Below are 17674 nucleotides of genomic sequence, written 5' to 3' on the forward strand. Positions count from 1 at the left end.
AGGCCCCCTGGAGGGACTACCCACTGTCTCAGGCCTGAGCTTTGGAAGGTAAGCAATAGGGATTGAATGCTTGGGTAAGAATTGGATGTCACACATCTTCACCGATTTGTTGGGACTTTCCATCAGGAAGTCTGGCTGTAGGCCTTATTATTCGTGTCTTTCTAGAACGTTCTCTGTATCCTGTAACTCCTGGCTGCTTGTACCCTCTGCCTCTACCAAATGAAAAAGGGCAATCGAGGGTATAGACAGATTGCATCTGTGGCTAGAGCTACCTCCAACTTGAGTAGAAGCAAGTGTCATCCCGACTCGAGGCTCTGCGTTCACCAGCTGCGTGATGGTGGGGACTGGATTAGATGAATTTGTTCCAAGCCAAGGTTGTCTCATATTGGGCATTAGTGGAGGGGGGCCCATAACCTCTCCGGATGTTGCCTCCTGATCCTGATCAGCCTTGTCATCGGATCCAGCCAACCAACATGACCCCATTGAAAATGTCTCCCAGTGATTGTATCAGGGTCAACCTGGCTTACGTGGACCTCCTGCTTCCCTCCCAACAGAGGCTCCAGCCCCTCTAAAGATCATCCCGATTGTTTGCGTGGAAAACCCCACAAGGCGTCTTTTCCCGAGGGTGGGAGGGGTGAGTAGCCAGGGCAAGCTTTGGAAGAGGTCCTGAGGTAGAGCGGTGGGTCCCTGCTGGGGGAGCCCCCACTCCCAGGACACACGACAATATCTGAGGACACTTTCCACTGCCATGATTGGGATGCTGCGGCATGTCATGGTTGGAAACCAGAGATGTGGCTGACACCAGGGATGCTGTCCCACAGACACAGGCCAGCCCTGATGGCAGAGAATCATGGGGTCCAAATTGTACATTATACCTCCGTCGAGAAATCAAGAAGGGGAGGTGGCTGGGGCGATTAGAGCAGCATGTTTTATCCCAGAAACACACAGCTTGTGGTGGGGAACCTTAAAGAAGGATGCTAAGGGCGAGGGGTGGGGGGCTTTTGCTCTTTAAGACTTATGACCCTGGAAGGGGGCCAATGGGGTGAGAGGACATGAGCAGGAAACTTGGCCAGCCTGGAAACCGGTATAATAGGTTTCGGCTCCCTGAACCGCTGGACGTGGGATCATCTCAGGAGGGAGAGACAGAGTCATCTCCAAAGAGGATGTGTGTCTGGAAATTTGGGGCCTTTCTCCCTGGATATTTATATCAGGAGCAGGTTATGGGAATGTTCTCACAGATGAAAGCCTGACTCCTGTGGTTTGGCTCCTAATTGCCCCCTCTGAACCGCTGCCAGCCCTTCCTGCGCATAAATGTGCCCATTCATTTACCTGCTTATTTTACCCCAGAGCAGGTGTGTGTGTGTGTGAGCGAGTGTGCACACGCATGGGTGTGTGTGAGTGTGCGCGGTTGTGTGGGTGCTGTGGTGTGTGTGTGAGAGTGTCCGTGGGTGCGTGTGGGCGTGTGAGTGTGCACAGGGGCGTGGGGGAGCATGTAGGTGTGCGGGTGTGAATGTGTGTGGGCATGTGCATGGGTGTGTGTGAGAGAGCATGCACGTGTGCGTGTGGGTGAGTGTGTGGATGTATGTGTGTACGTGCGGATGTGTAAGCGTGGGGGGGTGCAGGTGTGCATGTGGGGGGGTGTGTGAGTGTGTGTGCTGGCGTGGGTGTGGATGTGTGGCTGCACGTGGGTGCGCGTGGGGGTGCGTGGGTCTGTGTGTCCCATGTCAGGAAGCAGGAAGGAGACAAAGGCCGGGTAAGGTCTTACTCGGGCCGGGCCGTCTAGGGCGAGCAGGCTGTGATTTCATGGTTTTTGTGCCAGCAGCAAGCCTCACATTCTCCCACTGCTCTAGGCCGCTAACAAGTGGGCCCGCAGCCCTCCGGGGCCTTTGGAGTGCACTCATCTGAGAGATTGTGCTTTTCTCAGCCGCTCAGATTTATTTTGCTAAAGTTACAGGGCAATTATGGAAATGCGCCCTTTGAAGCTGGGCTGATTTCTCTTTATTTTCTTCTCCCTGACAAAGCAGAGCTTCCCTGCCTCTTGTGGGCCTTTTTTTTTTTTTTTTTTTTTTTTAAACCCTGCTCTCTTTCTCTCTTTCCTCTCTCTTCTTTTTCCTGGTAATTATTAGATAGCGGGAGTTTCCAGGGGTAATTTGAAAAAAATCTTTGGAACACTGATAAAAATGTGTGTAGATTAAAATGACGTTACTATTATTTTAACATTATGGGTTTTGGTTTGTGTGTGTGTGTGTTTTTTTTTTTTTCAAATGGGATTTTGATGGCCAGGAGGGGAGAAATGAATTAATGATAGCAAGAGTCAGGCACCTCATGCCCAGATTGTGGGCCTAGAACATTCTTGCCAGCCTAGGACCCAGCGTTGGGAGGCCCAAGTCTGCCTGGCAGGCCACCTGGCCTCCTGGGGCTCCCTCTGGGCTCCCAGAATGCTTAGGTCCACAAATTCAACAGGATGAATGCCCTGCTCTCCCCTTTCCTCACATGTCGGGACCAAGAGGCCCAGACTCAACAGAGCTGTGTTTTCTGGGCTTTGTACATTATCTCTCACTGTTGCATGGAATCTGGAAGCTCTGTGTGAACCAACCCAACTTATTTCCCTCTTTCCAGCCTGTTTTGCTTGACTTGACACTGGGGTGTTGAGGAAAAGTGTCTGTAGCCAGATGGTGTCAACCTCAGTGCTGGTGAGGCCTTCGATGGGGAAAGTGGCCTGCTTAGTCGGGGGGAGGGGGGTTCCCTCAGTTTCTGTTTTTGAAGTTTTCTTTGTCCATATTTTTCTTTGCTTCTTCCTTCCTCCTTTCTTGTCTTCGGAGGGGACTGGCTCATTATCTATACACAAACACTAACAGAAGTCTCCTTGCCCTCAAGAGCTTGGTGTTGGCCTCAGTGGCTGGAGTGGAGGCCATGTCATGTCCTAGTTCCTTTACTCTATTTCCTAAAATAAAATAAAGTGGAGTTAAGTGCATATTATTTAATAGGTCTAACTGTTAACCATGCTAACCCCTTCCCATGAATTTTAGTTCCCTCTCACAACCTCCATCTTGGGGAGGGGAGGGACCCGATGAAGAAATTAAGGCTTAAAGACAACGTCAGTTTAAGAGACTCTTCTGGTACCAGGCAGAACATTCCATAGGCTATGCTGCTGTCTGGATTAAAAGGGTAATATGCATTTGTTTGTACAAAGAGCTGGTGTAGTTGCCTCAGGGAAAGGACCCAAGCAGCTGGGGGGGTCAAGGACAGGAGGGATATTTTCTCAGTCTCTCTCCATTTGCTCCTTTTGAACCACTGGAATGTGTTAGCCCTTCAAAAAGGTTTTTTTGTTTGTAAATAACTAAAATGCAAGAGAGGGAGAGAGGGAGAGGCCAGACAGATGGACAGGCAGAAAGCAACTTCTCTGGATCTCACAGCATTCGTTGATTCACTGACACCCACAGATATCCTCCCTCACCTGTAGGGGCGGGGCCGTGGGCCTTGGCTTCAAATGTCTTGGTTCGAATCCCAGCTCCAATGCTCCCTGTGTGACCTTGAGCTCTGTGACTGACTGCACCTCTCTGGGCTTTGCTCCCTCATAAAACAGAAAGAACCATTATCACTTTCCCTTCCTCATACACCATTGAGAGGATGAAAGGAATTCATTCACACTTAGAACAGTGCGCCAAGACTAAGGATTTGCCTCATGCATAATGATTACCTGATAAATCACAAATATTATTTGTATTAATGATGACAACAAGCACCCTAGACGATGGGTATGATTGCCCCATTTTATAGGTAGGTAAACCCAAACTCAGCCACTTGCTCAATGAGACCAATAGGCATGGAGTCAGCATTCAGACCCAGTCTGCCACTTGCTCAAGCAACAGGATTTGGGGTGGAGTGCTCATCGGCTGTGACACGGCTTTGCTCTTGCTCCACCTGCTTCCCCGATCCAATCGGGCCTGACCTTGTCTTGGGAGGGACCAAGAGCCTACACAGCCCCAGTCCACCACCTCCTCCCGCAGCCCTGCCATTTCCACCACAAAGTCAGCCAAGTTCAACGGCATGTAAGTGGCTGTGTCACAGGCACCAACTTGAACTGTTGCCTTTAAATTAAATTTTCAAAGTAAGTCCAGGACAGGTTGAAGATCTCTGTCCACTCGTTCGGTTCCTTCTCACTTTCCGTCCTGGTGGAAAGGGGCTCTCGGTACAGTTACACACCGGTGTCTTGCTGGAAGCGGCCATCCGTATTAGTGAAATAAAGGCAAGTCCTTCTTCCAGAGCTCGTTTTCACCATGTGCTCCTTGCAGCAGCAGCAGTCTGGGAGCTTGTTAGAAATGCAGATGCTCAGGCCCCTCCCAGCTCCACTGACTCAGAATCTGCATCTTCCTAGCTTTCTCCGGGGGAATATGTGTGCATATTCAAGTGTGAGAAGCGCTGGTCCTTATGTTCTCCAGTAAGAACTCTGGCCCTTCCAGAATGGAAACAGCAACAGTCTCTGGGACTTGGACCTCCATGGGATAAGCAGGATGGAGGATGCCGGGGGTGGGGGGTGAGGGTGGAGCAAAGGGGAGGAAAGGAAGGTATGAGAGAGGTCAAGGGAGAAGGTGTCAGGCATCAGCCTGAGGCTGAATTTAGTAGGACGTAAGACCTATTGCGCCCCTTCATCCGCCCTGAAGAATGTTCAAGGTTGGCTGTAACACTGGGCTCATTGTGGCCACAGCCTCTGCCCACAAGCCCTTCCAGATATTTCATGGAATGGGGATGTATGTAATTTTAAAATGTGGGACTTTATTAACAGTAGCTGATTTCTCACAGCATGACTCATAGCCGATCCCCACTAAACTCGGGGGCATCTCACGGAGAGAGGGGCGAATCAACATGACAGCTCTGTATTCGTTGTCTATTGTTACATAACAAATCGTCCCAAAACATAGAGGTGTGAGACAACAAGCAGTCGTGCTCTCACACGTTCCAAGCTTCAGGATTTCAAGAGCAGCTTAGCTGGGTAGTTCTGGCTTGAGGTTTCTCATGGGGTTACCGTCAAGATGTCAGGGCTGGCTGGAGTTGTCTGGAAGCTTGGCTGGGTCTGAGCATCCAATTCCAAGATGGTTTACTCACACGGCTGCGGCCGGCAGTGCTCAGGTCCTTGCCACGAGACTCTATCCACAAAGCTGCTTGAGTGTTCACAACATGGCAGCTGTCTGCGCCCAGAGCAAGCGACCCCAGAGGGAGCGAGACAGACAGCACAGTCCCTTCCTAGCTTGAGAAGTCACACTGCATCATTTTCTGCAATATCCTGTGGAAGTTACATCAGCCAGTCCTCTTCAGCATGAGAGGGAGCTACTAAAAGGCATGAATACCCAGATGCAGATATCATGGGTGCCATCTTAGAGCCTGGCTACTACAGTCACCGATGTATCTGTGTGACTTAATTTAGCACCTGCTTTCCTTTCAGAGAAAAGATGTTTCTGAGATCCTGTGTGCCTGAGTACCTGGGTGCCAAAGGCAAAAACCCAGTGCAATAGTCTTCTAAAAATGTTTCTATTGGTTCTTGTAACTGGGAAAGCCAAGATCAGAAGAAATAATAATAGCTAGTACTTACTGATCAGATGCCATGAGCTAAGAACCTGCCATAACTCACTTAGTCTTCACAAAGACCAAGCTTGATGGAAAGCATCAAGTTCTCTCTTTCTTTCTTTCTTTCTTTCTTTCTTTCTTTCTTTCTTTCTTTCTTTCTTTCTCTTTCTTTCTTTCTTTCTTTCTTCCTCTTTTTTTAATTTTGGGGCTTCAGTGCTGACCTTCTCAGACTTCCCCAGGTGGCAGGTACACAGTGACTCTGCCCATGGCCTTAAAGCTGGTGATCCAAAGGGAAAGAAATGGTTTCTGTTGGTTAGTTTCAATTACAAAATCCCAAGGAAGAACTCTGATTGGCCGAACTTGGTCATGTGGTGGCTTCTGGGCCAATCACAATGGCCAAGGGTGTGGCAGGAAGAGGAAGTTACTTGAAGAAAGTAAGGGTGTTACCATCATAGAAAGGGCAGGTGGGAAGGGTGCTGGAGGGGAGAAGGAAGATCTGCGAAGAGGTTTGGGATACAGGTGAGAAGGGGGAACAGTTAGCCAGTTCACCAAAGGCCAGGCTTGCAGGCTGGCGACTGCACAAACACCAAAATCAAAGACAGACCATGTCAGTCCTTCCCAGCCCAGCAGCTTCCATCTGCCCACGTCCTGGGGCTCCTCCACCTGAGTATCATCCCTAGGAGAAGAGCTGAGTGACAGTACACCCAAAGAACCCGAGGTCGGACCCAAAGTGGAGCGCCAGAATGCGCCTTCTCTTGGGATCATTTTCAAAATCTTATTTAGGAGCTTGTATCTTACTCTATGAGAGTCTTCTGTTTGTCTGACTATAAAAGTAGTTTTTCTTCAAAAGACCCCCCATGGGTCCTATGGCTTTGATACCTCCTGGGACATCTCTGGGTACTCTGGAGGTCTGATGATGTGACCCAAGAAACTTGGGGACATTGGATCAACAAGAGCTGGATCCCCAAGTCTTGGGTGTGTGACAAAAGACAGAAGAATATGGGGTTGGGCAGGGGGAGCTCCTGGGGATCCGTGATTGGCTTCAGGTCAGTAGAACTTTAAGGCTTGGCATCCCCCCTTCCCTTTTTGTCCCTTTCCTTCGCTTCCCCTCTTACCCTTGAACCTGAGATGAAGGGTGCATCTTGAGCCTAGGGATTCTCTTGGGGCTGGGTGCATCCCAGGGCCTCCTATTACCACTTACTCTGTAAATAGTCCCTGAGTGCCTTGCTGCTTTGGAATTCGGTGATTAAATTAGGCTTTTCCTAGCTTCCTTTTGGATCATTAGGCAAGTATAAAATTGGCAAGTAGTTTATGAAATAAAAATGATTAAAAACTCCACCATAAATATCATTTTATAAAAATATTTTTAATAATTATCAGATATAGGTTTAAATACAATTATAAAGTATAATCCTTATATTGGAATATATGTGCTATGGAAGCAAGCAGTAAGCATCACATTATCATTATAAAAGCGTTACTGGGGCACTAGAGTTACCCTTCGTTCGGCTTTGCCCTGTGACAGGGACTTGGCCTCGTGCTTTTCTAGGCAAAGTCAGCCGGAGAATATGGTTTGAAGGCAAGAGTCATTTCCATTTATAGTTGTCCTATGTCTTATTCCCACCATTCCTAAGCGCCCCCAAATAGACACCAGCCTGTCCTGAGCATCCAAATATTAAGCTGCCATTGGGACTGTTTTTGAGATCGGTCAGTAAGGTCGGGGCTGGGGGGAAGTCCCTGTCACCTGCTGACACTGGTTTTCCAAGATGCTTCTTTATTGTCCACATAATAGGCCAGGAGGTCTCCACACCAGGGTCTGTCCTCCCGACAAGGCTCCTGACCTTTTGGGTCCTGGAATACAGCAAAAGAACAGGATGGCACAGCCCTGCTGGAAACAGGACTTGGGAAAGGGCCATAGGCTCGGTTGCTTGCTCCACAGCACACAGAAGGGCCATTGCCAAAAAATATAATTATCCAGAAATGTGGGACAGAGACGCTGCAGGAGAGAGGGGCTGAGCAGAAGGGCAGTAGAAGACTGGGAATGGAGGGCGGGCAGAGGCAATGCTGAACCCATGGGTGGGCAGCGTCCTTCTCCATCAGCAGCGAGCTGGGACCGGGGAGTAGGAGACACCTGCTATTAGGGTAGACTCATCTGTCAACTAGGAGCTTCTAAGGAAGCTGTCTCAACTCTTCGAACCTTTCAAGAAAGAAGCCCCTTCCATCCTACAAAATCATGGATGGTCAAAATCACTCTGCGAAAGGAGAATCAGGCAGTCCCTCCCAAAGGAACCTACCCAGGGGAATCTCCCTCGTCCTCAGATGGGACATTGGTGATGGGAGCCAAAGATGGGCTACCAGGCTGCCCATGGAGAAACCACAGTAGAATATGTTTATCTTCTGCCTCTGGGATCTGTGGCTCATCGACTTCCAAGCAGTCGCTGAGACTATTCCGAATATTCTGGTGTGACAGTTCCAGAACGCTGGTGTTCCTCTTTGCTCCAGCATCACCCCTTTGAGGTACAATACAAGAGTATTAAGGGAAGTTATAGGGCATCTCTGAACAGATAAGAGGATCTCCAACCCTGAGAACGTGTTCTAGCACACACAAGCACATAGGTGTGACATTCAAAATATTTAACAGCTAGGATGTCCCTGGCATCAGAGCTGGCAAGGTCCTGATGCCTCCTGCTCTATGCCAGGCCAACTGACCTCTGGACAGGTCAGTTTATGAGTCATGGGAATGTCTGGGAGGTCCCTGGGGAGAGCTAGAATGAAAGAGGGGACACTTGGGGGATCTCAGGGCAGTCCTCTTTACTAACTGCCATGGAATAATTTCTATATTTTCAAAACAGAAATAACTGGATATTTACTTATAAAAGAATACTGTTGGATCCTTTTCTTATTTGATACACAAAAATTAACTCAAAATGTACCAGGGACTTAATTATAAAGCTAAAACTATACAATTCTTAGAAGATAATATAAACATAAATCTTCATGACTTGGGGTATGGTGAAGTCTTCTTAGATATGACTCCAAAAACACAAGCAACATACAAAAATAATTTTTTTTAAAAATTTGAGTCCCTCTAAAGGTAAAGCTTTGTGACTATAAGGACACCATCAAGAGAGTAAATAGAGAACCCATAGCATAGGGGGATAGTATTTGCAAATTATATATCTGATAAGGGAATTAATTGTATCTAGAATATATATATATTTAGAAACTATTACAACTCAATAATGAAAGAAAAAGAATCCAATTTAAAAATGGGCAAAGGATCTGAAGAGACATTTCTCCAACGGTGATACTCAAGTGGCTGATGAGCCCGTGAAAAGACGCTCGACACCACTGGTCGTCCGAGAGCTGCAAACCAAGTCCACAACAAGATATCACTTCACACCTGTGAGGACAGCTGTCATCAAAGAGTCAAAGAACAGCAAGTGTTGGGGTAACAGGATGTGCAGATACCGTAGCCTTCATACAGTGTTGGTGGGAAGGGTGCAACCCCTTTGAAAAACAGACAGTTGTTCAAAAAGTTAAACATTGCTTTTATCTGACCTAGAATTCCATTACTAGATAGATACTCGAGAGGAAAGCACACATCCACACAGCAGCTCCTACATGAATCTTCACAAGCAGCATTATCAGCTTAAAAGGGGAAACGATCCAAATGTCCGTCACCTGACGCCATACGTCGGAATACTACTTAGCCACGAAAAGGACGGAAGTATTGCTACGTGCTGTGTTGCGGATGCACCTTGAAAATGTGCTAAGGGATAGAAGGCCGGCGTAAGAAGATTACACACTGTAGGATCCCCCTTATGTGAAATATTCAGAATAGGTAAACCGATAGAAAGAAATTGGTTTCCTAGGATTGTTTCTGTTGGGAAGAGATACAGAGTGACTGCTAAAGGGGACAGGGTTCCTTTTTTGGAGCAATGAGAGTGTTCTAAAATTGACTGGGGTGTTGATTGCACAGCTCTGTGTCCACTGAACACTGTACATTTTGTTTTATTTTTTAAGTTTGTTTATTTATCTATTTATTTATTTAATTTATTTATATGTCAGAGAAACAGGAAGGAGGAGTGGCAGAGGGAAAGGGAGAAGCAGGCTCCCAGCTGGGCAGGGAGCCTGATGTGGGGCCTGATTCCAGGACCCTGGGATCATGACCTGAGCCAAAGGCAGATGCTTAACTGACTGAGCCACCCAGGGCAACCAACACTGTACATTTTAAATAAATGAATGACAATTCATGTGAAGTATAGCTCAAGAAAGTCATTGGGTACGCCGCACTGGCCAATGCATAAACATGCTACTTAAGGACACTTCCCAAAATGTTCAGACACCACATGTACACACACACACACATACACACACACACAGCAAACACAAGAGAAGAGATAATACTAGTTTGACACAATAGCTGTGAATATTTTCCTCTAAGGCAGAGAGTGAATTTTTGTTGCAAAGTTTTGGCATAAGCGATCCCGCTGAAAGTACATAAAATTTTACCCACCCCCTAAAAGAATGAAAAATTTTTGTCACCTCAAATAATTATGTTCTGGAACTTTCTTACATGGCAAGCCCCCCTGAGCTGTCCCCATAGCCTTAGCAGAGTAACAGGATTCCATAGGACAGTATTTGCAGGGAGACCTGCATGGGGCTTGTAAAAGCTTCGTGCAGTATCCCCCTCAAAAAGCAGATGACTTGCGCTCCACACTAGCAAACTGCTGCCCCCTCACACTAACTAACCAAAGAGAGCTGATGGGCGAAGACGCTTCCCAGAACATTACAGTGCAACAACACAACTCTGCATGCAGGGAAGATGGAGACTTCAGGGACTCACAGTGGGGCCGGGGCAGGGAGACCCCAGTCACACGCCACGTGGGAGAGTTAGGGAAGGCTGGTTGCCAGGTGGATGAAACCTATGTCTTCAGCAGGAGGGTCCCCGAAGCTATCAGATACGCTCACAGGGTTAACTACCATTCCAGGCAAGATGGGTCCGGGTTGGGGAAGACAATGTGGCCTTCTCAATGACTCATCCTTTGTACTGATGCCCGAAATGACGCCCATACGCTCTGCTGTGATGACAGCTAGCATCTAACATTTCTTGAGCCCTCCAATAAGCATCTCCAGGCTTATCTTGTTCTATCCTCAAAGCCACTCACTAAGGTCAAAGCTATCCTCGTGCCCTCTCGGCAGGCGGAGAACCGAGGTATAACGGGGTCAGAGTGAAGTTTGGAACCCACTTCTCTGCCTAACACCGTTGCCAAAGTCCTCATCACGCTTCAAAGGCAAGTGCACTGACACATACTTACAAACGAGTAATTAGGGAAGGATGGTAGAGGAGGGAAGAAGCTCGTTCTTTTCTTTCCCTGGCCTTTGTGAATTGCTGTTGAATTCAGCGGGCATGATTGAATATGCTGTTGAAACTCCCGAGAAGCAACATTGTGGAGTGCAAGAAGGGTGCGAGGAGAAATCGTCCCCTCCAAGATACAGGGAGAGAATAAATGGGTTGAGGGATATACTACACTGACGAAGTCTTCTTGAACGGGTCTGAGGAACACTGGGTTAAGTGAGGAAGATGGGAGAACAAAGATGCCTGTCCTTGACCACATCTTGACCTTGACCTTGACCTTCTCATCTAGGCTCCAGCAGGTATCTTTTTTCCTTCCCTTTTCCTTCTCCCAGCAACCCCATCAGATGAATGCAAAAGGTTTAGGAAACCTATTTGCCCAGCATTGACCTTAACCCGAGTTCCTCCATCAATCCACACTAAATGGTAAGAAGGCTACAGGGCAAGAACACCAGCTGAGGCCAGACGGACTGGGTTCCAGACTCACAATCAACCCTAACAAGCCGTCCACTTTGGTTTCTTTCTTTTAATGTTTTTATTTTGACATACTTCTAAATTTACAAAAAAATTGCAAGGACTGTACCAAGAATTCCCATAAACCCTTCACCCAGATGCTGCAAATGTAAACACTTTACCACAGTTCTCTCCTTCTCATCAACAGATGGATAGATCTAGACATGCAATATTTAAGTATTTATCTTATCCTTATATAGATATGAGTATATCCACATTTTATCTCTATTTATGCAAGTAATATCTATGTAAATATAAATATCTACATATAAAAATATTTGTGTATACAGTATATATATACACAAGCATCTATCTACCAAATACACATGTATATATAAATATGTTCTGGTATATATGTAATTTACATTGTGTGTATATATAAATTGATACTCCCAATTCCAACCCAGCAGGGCAGAGCTCATCAGATCCTTCCACACCCCATACATGTGACTCCCTTCTCTGCCAGCAAGAAACCTGGCGCGCACAATGTACGCACAATGTATTTCCTTATTTGCTCAATCTCAGGATACACAATATTTCCAGAATTGCTAATCTGTACAAGGGCAAAAAAGGAGGCAATTCTCAATGGCTGAAGACTCACACTGAGCTCTTTTGTCTTTCATCCGCGCGCCGTGTTCCAAAATCACTGGACTCTGCTCTCCCCAACCTTCCTTTCCAATGCCGTTGACTGTTTCATTTGAGATATAGTTCAGTTCATTTGTTTTACTCGTATCTCATATTAAGATTTTTCCGCCAACCTTGATGATTTCCCTCCTTTTTTTTTTTTTTTTTGAGTGCATAAAATGATTGTTATGGTTCTCAAAGTCAGAACGGAACCAAAAATGTATCAGAGAGGCTTTCCTTCCTCCCATTCTTTCTTTTTTCAACTTCATTCCCACCTACTTCCTGGAATTAACCAGTCTCATTAGTTTCTGTTTTATTCTTCTCACAGTTGTTTTGGGGGCTTTGTACAAATATTTTCTTTTTCCCCTCCTCTGCTACACAAAAGGTAGCATCCTGCTTCAGCTGCAAGTCCTGGAAACCGGCCCCACGTAAGTCTCTAGATCTCCCCCTCATTCTTTTTTATGGCTGCATAGAACTCCACTGGGAGCCCAGGACAATTATTCAGCCAACCTCATAGCATCTTGATTGGTTCCAATACTTTGCAATTTTAAACCATGTAGCAACGAATAACTTTCTGGGTACCTATTTTCACATTACTGGAATGCCATCCACTTTTAAGTGTTAGGTATTAGTAAGGATTGGCTACAACTGCATGTAATAGAAAACCCCAGTAACAGAAATATACACTGGGTTATTCCTATATGCATGACATAAATCCAGAGGGAAGCAGTCCAAGGTTGGCACAGTAGCTCTGTGGTCATCAGGGACCCAGGCTCCCTCCATCATCATATTCTGGCGTGTTGTCACCTCATCCCCATGGTCACCTCATGACCTAAAAGGGATTTGATGCTCCTGCCATCACATCTGTGTCCTGAGAAGAAGGAAGTAAGGGTAAAAAAAAAAAAAAAAATCCTCAGGGATCATTTTTTAAAGACAACATTCTGGAAGAATCCCTCCACAACTTCTACTTGCATCTCACTGGCCAGCATTCAGTCACGTATATACAAGGGACATTGAGGAAAATAGTCCTATAGCTGGTCACAGTCCTGGCCTCAGGGATGAGGGCTCTTTTGGTGAGGAAGCAGGAGAGAATGGGTATTGGCCAGGCAACTAGCAATCTCTAGCCCATGTTACTACAATTAACTTTCCAGCCCTTCCATTCTGCTCTACAACCTGCACAACTTTTGTTAACAAAAGCGAACAGAAAAAGTCACCTCTCTCCCTACAGTACTTTGAGACAATTTTAGGAGCCTTTTGATAGCACTGAGCCAGTGCAAGGCCCTTCCCCTTTGGGGACCAGAAGTACCCTGGGGAAAGCAAGCCATTGGGGACCACCTGTTATCTAAGCCACTGGGAGGGTCAGATGTTTTCACGAGAAGAGGAAATACAATGATCCTTCAGCAAGCCTCGGAGATAAGTCCAGAAGCCCAGATGCTACTGTCTTTCACCAGAGGGGAAAGGAACAATGTCCTCAGTGTTACCCGGAGAACCAAATGTATCAAGAGACATTCAAAAAGTCCCCCGGTTTATCCCAAGGGGGTGGGAACTGTCACAGGAAGCAGCATGAGGTGTAAAAGCTGAATAATGTCAGAGGTGCCAGAAGAGACAGTGTTTCTGGGTGGGTTTGGGAGCAGGGGCGAGAAGGGAGGAGCTTCGGCTGGGAGGAGCCAGGGACACAGATCTGTCAGACTCAGAGGCAGAGACCAGGAAAGGCCGGACTTTCACGGTGGCAATGCAAAAAGCATCAGGGTTGGGAGCTGAGTTCGGACCCCGTCTTGATGTGTGACAACCGTAAAGACACTTCTCCACTCTGGGACCTCTGCTGGGTCACCCACAAACTGCTCTCTAGTTTGGAGCGCATGGGAAGAATTCAGTGATGGGTTAAAGACCCAGCAAGGGGCTCGTTGTCCTTAAGAGCTACTAGCCTACCATGTAGCATGTAGGCTGTCCATCGGTCCTCCCCCCAGGTGTCCATATGTGGTCACCAGACCCTAATCCCCCAGATTTCGGGGCAGGAGTGCACACCTCTTCCCAAGGGAGGTCAGAGCCCCTCGTCTCCCTAAGACACAGTGAAAGGACTCCCTACTTTTCTCACAGTTGAGTCTCTTCACCACCCGCTATATAAGGCCAGAGCAAGATGGCCTCAGGGGCCAACAGAGGCCAGTCCACCTCAAGATGTGGGATATTTTAGGTTTCCCGCTTCCTGCTTCAACATGCTGGTTCTAAAGGAATTTTGTCCCCAAGGCACTGTTCATTAAGAAATCACTTTCCTCATACTCAGGACTCCAGGGATGTCAACCTGTAATTTAGTATTGTACCAGGGTCTGCTGGGCACGCAGCCCTGGACATGTCCCAGCCTCTGGAAAGGCCCCTCCCTACCCCCTGAGGGCATCTTGAGAACCCAACAAGAGCCCTGCTCTCAAGGGTTAAGTTTCAGAAAGCACTCATGCCCTTAAAAGAAACGTGTGTGGAAAAAAGAAACCACATTTATTCTTACTCATTAGACTCCTGAATAAGCAAAAAATGAAAACTACCATGTATCGAGCACCCATAGGCCCCAGACCTGGTAAATGGCAGAGCTGGGATCCAAACCTAGGGCTCCATCAGCCCAACCTTGACTGAAAAAGCAAGGCCTTTTGGCAAAGGGCCTTTCGGAGGCTCCAAAGCGGGTCTTAGAAGCGAGGGTACAGGACAAGTATCCTGGCAGTGATGTGGGTGCCCCCAGGAGACATCATTCTCCCCAGCAGGGGCGACCACTGCTTGAAACCCAGACTCCTCCTCCCTTGGCTCCTGGGCCACAGTCAAACCCAAGTTTATTTTCGTTCCCTCCGTCCGCATGTTAAAGGGAAGCAGAGCACGGGCTCCACATTCCATTCTAAATAAGGGATCGGAGGGCTGTTCAATCTAATTAAGATGATTTGACTGTTTTGAAAGCAGTAGTTCACAAACACACACATCTGCACGTGCACACACACACCCTCTAGGCAGACCCAGCAGATCGTCCCCCAGCTCTGACGCCAACCTGGGGTCATAGTGGCTTTTGTTCACCCGCTGCTCCTCTGCGGGGTCGGGGGACAGTCACCTGGGCACTTCTCCTTCCTATTGACTGCCTTTTTGGACTTTCACTGTTTCCCTAACCCCTTCCATGCTCCAGACAGGAAAGCAGTTGTAACTTGTGAGAAACCAGGGTTCGGTCTGTAGAGATGGGATCAGTCGGGGGTCAGGGTGGGTAGAGGAGACCCCTAATAATGGCAGTGATAAGCTGTAACTCCCCACTCTGGTCGGAATCCTTACGGTGTCCTCCATGGCCATTGGCCAATCGAGGAAGGAGGTCCTCCCAGCACATGGTCTGTGGACCAACATTGTTGGAATCACCCGGGAGCTTGCTAGACATGCAAACTAACACATGCAGCAAAGATGGTAAAACTCTGTTCTAAGAGGATAACCTGGAGGCCTCTGCCGCCCACCAACTCAGGTCTAGATACCTTAGCATTCAGGACCGAGCACCTGGCCAGATAAATAAACAGCTGTGCAGGAAGGTAAATTTGAGACATATTATATTTCACGTTCCTCTCCAGAGTACACAAAACCTATCAACACAGAAGAGGCACTGATAAGTCCCGCATAAAGAAACATTTATTTATTTTTGTTTGTTTGTTTAACTGAATGCCTCCTAAATTTAACCACAAAATATTCTTTTCATAGAACAGGCAAAGGTAAAATATATTTGAGGAAATAGAATCCTTACTTGTAAGGGCAGGCACAATTCCTTGTATTATCTCTAGGAAAAAGCAGCTATGGTATCCTTGTGACCGTGTATCTTAACCACCAGTTGTAAGACCTCTGGATGTCCAAATCAGGAACCTATTTCAGAGGCGACAGGAATGCTTACATCACTTACTTTTAACTAGGGCCACACCCAAATCTCTCCAGAATTCCACCTGGATTTCCAGGCTTCCTCAAACTCAACATGTCCAACCCAACTGCATTCCAGAACACTTCTCTGTCCCAACTGTAATCTTCTCCCAGGCTCCAGAACCCTCCCCCACCTCCTTGTTATCCCTCACTCCTCCTCCACCCCCATTGCCGTGGCCCTTGTGTCTAACCAAAGGCCAAGTTCACTTTATTTTCTGTTGTGTTTGTTATCTCTTCCCATCCTGCTCCTTTTCCTTATGACGAAGCAGGCCTCTTGTCCCTTAAGCACCTCGCTCTCCCGATTCCTCCATAATTTATCCTGCCCACTGTGATGAGGGGCATTTCTCAACGCACAGATGTGTTTCTGTCCTTCACCCGCTCAAACAATGTCATCACCGACACCCCGGTTGCGGATGACATCTCTGAAGCGTTTGCTTTGTCCTGACCCTCTGCCCATTTTGAGGATGGGGGTTGAGGCACAGAGAAAATAAGTCAATGCCTAAAGCCTCCCAAGCAGTAAGTGACCATGAGAGGATTTGAGGCGTGGGTGCTTTGACACCAAAAGTTTAGTGTCTCCCCCTTGCGTGGGTGCCACATCCTTTCCCAGTCCCTGGTGTGACGGGCACCTTGGCCTTCCACCAGCCCTGTTTGTACCTCCTGTCCCATCCAGGCCAACCCTCACTCCCCAACTGTGGTGGAGTATTGGCACCACTATTTATCACTACCCATCACTATCCCCAGGAAACCTTTGCTCAATCACATTTCCTCTGCTCCCAGCCAACGAAGGACATTTTCTAACACACATCAAAAGGAAGTAAGGTTTCATTTCAGCAAGTTATTTGCTGAGCACCTCCAACCTCTGGACCCCGATGAGGAAAACTTAGAGCCTGGAAAGACAGGCTGTTCTCTTTGTTAAAATCCATAATATCCTGGGAAGTAGTTAAACCATGATCATTCGCTTTTTCCGGTAAGGCTGACTCAGAGAGGCAGAGACACTTTGCCAAAGTCACACAGCAAGTAAATGATGGAGAACAAAGTCCATCCTGAATCAATTTTTTCGCTGGATTTTTTCAATGTGTTCTTTAAAAAAAAAAAAAGTATTTATTTATTTGAAAGAGAGAGAGAGTGAGTAAGAGAGAAAGCACAAAAGGGGGGGTGGGCAGAGGAGAAGGAGGAAAAGACCAACTGAGCAGGGAGTGCGGCTCTGGCTTGATCCCAGGTCCCTGGGGTCATGACCCAAGCTGAAGGCAGACACCTAACCAACGGAGACACCCAGAGGTCCCTAATGTGTTATTTTTAATCGCAAGAGGAATATAAATGTATAAAAAACTCAAACAATACGAAGCGGTCCACTTGGGCGGGGTGGGCGGGCTTCCCCCGTTGTGCATGGGGGCAGGGCAGCTTCTCTTGGGGCTGCAGTGGACACCAAGCCACTGTTGTGCAGGCAGCTGCCCACATCTGGGACTGGAGCAGCCCATGGCCTTCCCTCACTGGAGAAACAGCAGGAGAAGCCGGCGAGGCCCTTCAGGCAGCTCACATCTCTAATTATATTTTGGCGCAAAAACACTCAGCTCTAAAGCATGACCCAGAAGTTTCTCATGAGTCCTGGGGCCATGGGCTGAGTCCCAGGGGGGCCCCTGCGACTGGGGGCAGGGGCTGGATTCTGGGTTCTGAGGGAGGGCAGGGTGAGAAGGCAGG

Source organism: Mustela nivalis, assembly GCF_964662115.1.
Source record: "Mustela nivalis genome assembly, chromosome: 18".
NCBI lineage: Eukaryota > Metazoa > Chordata > Mammalia > Carnivora > Mustelidae > Mustela > Mustela nivalis.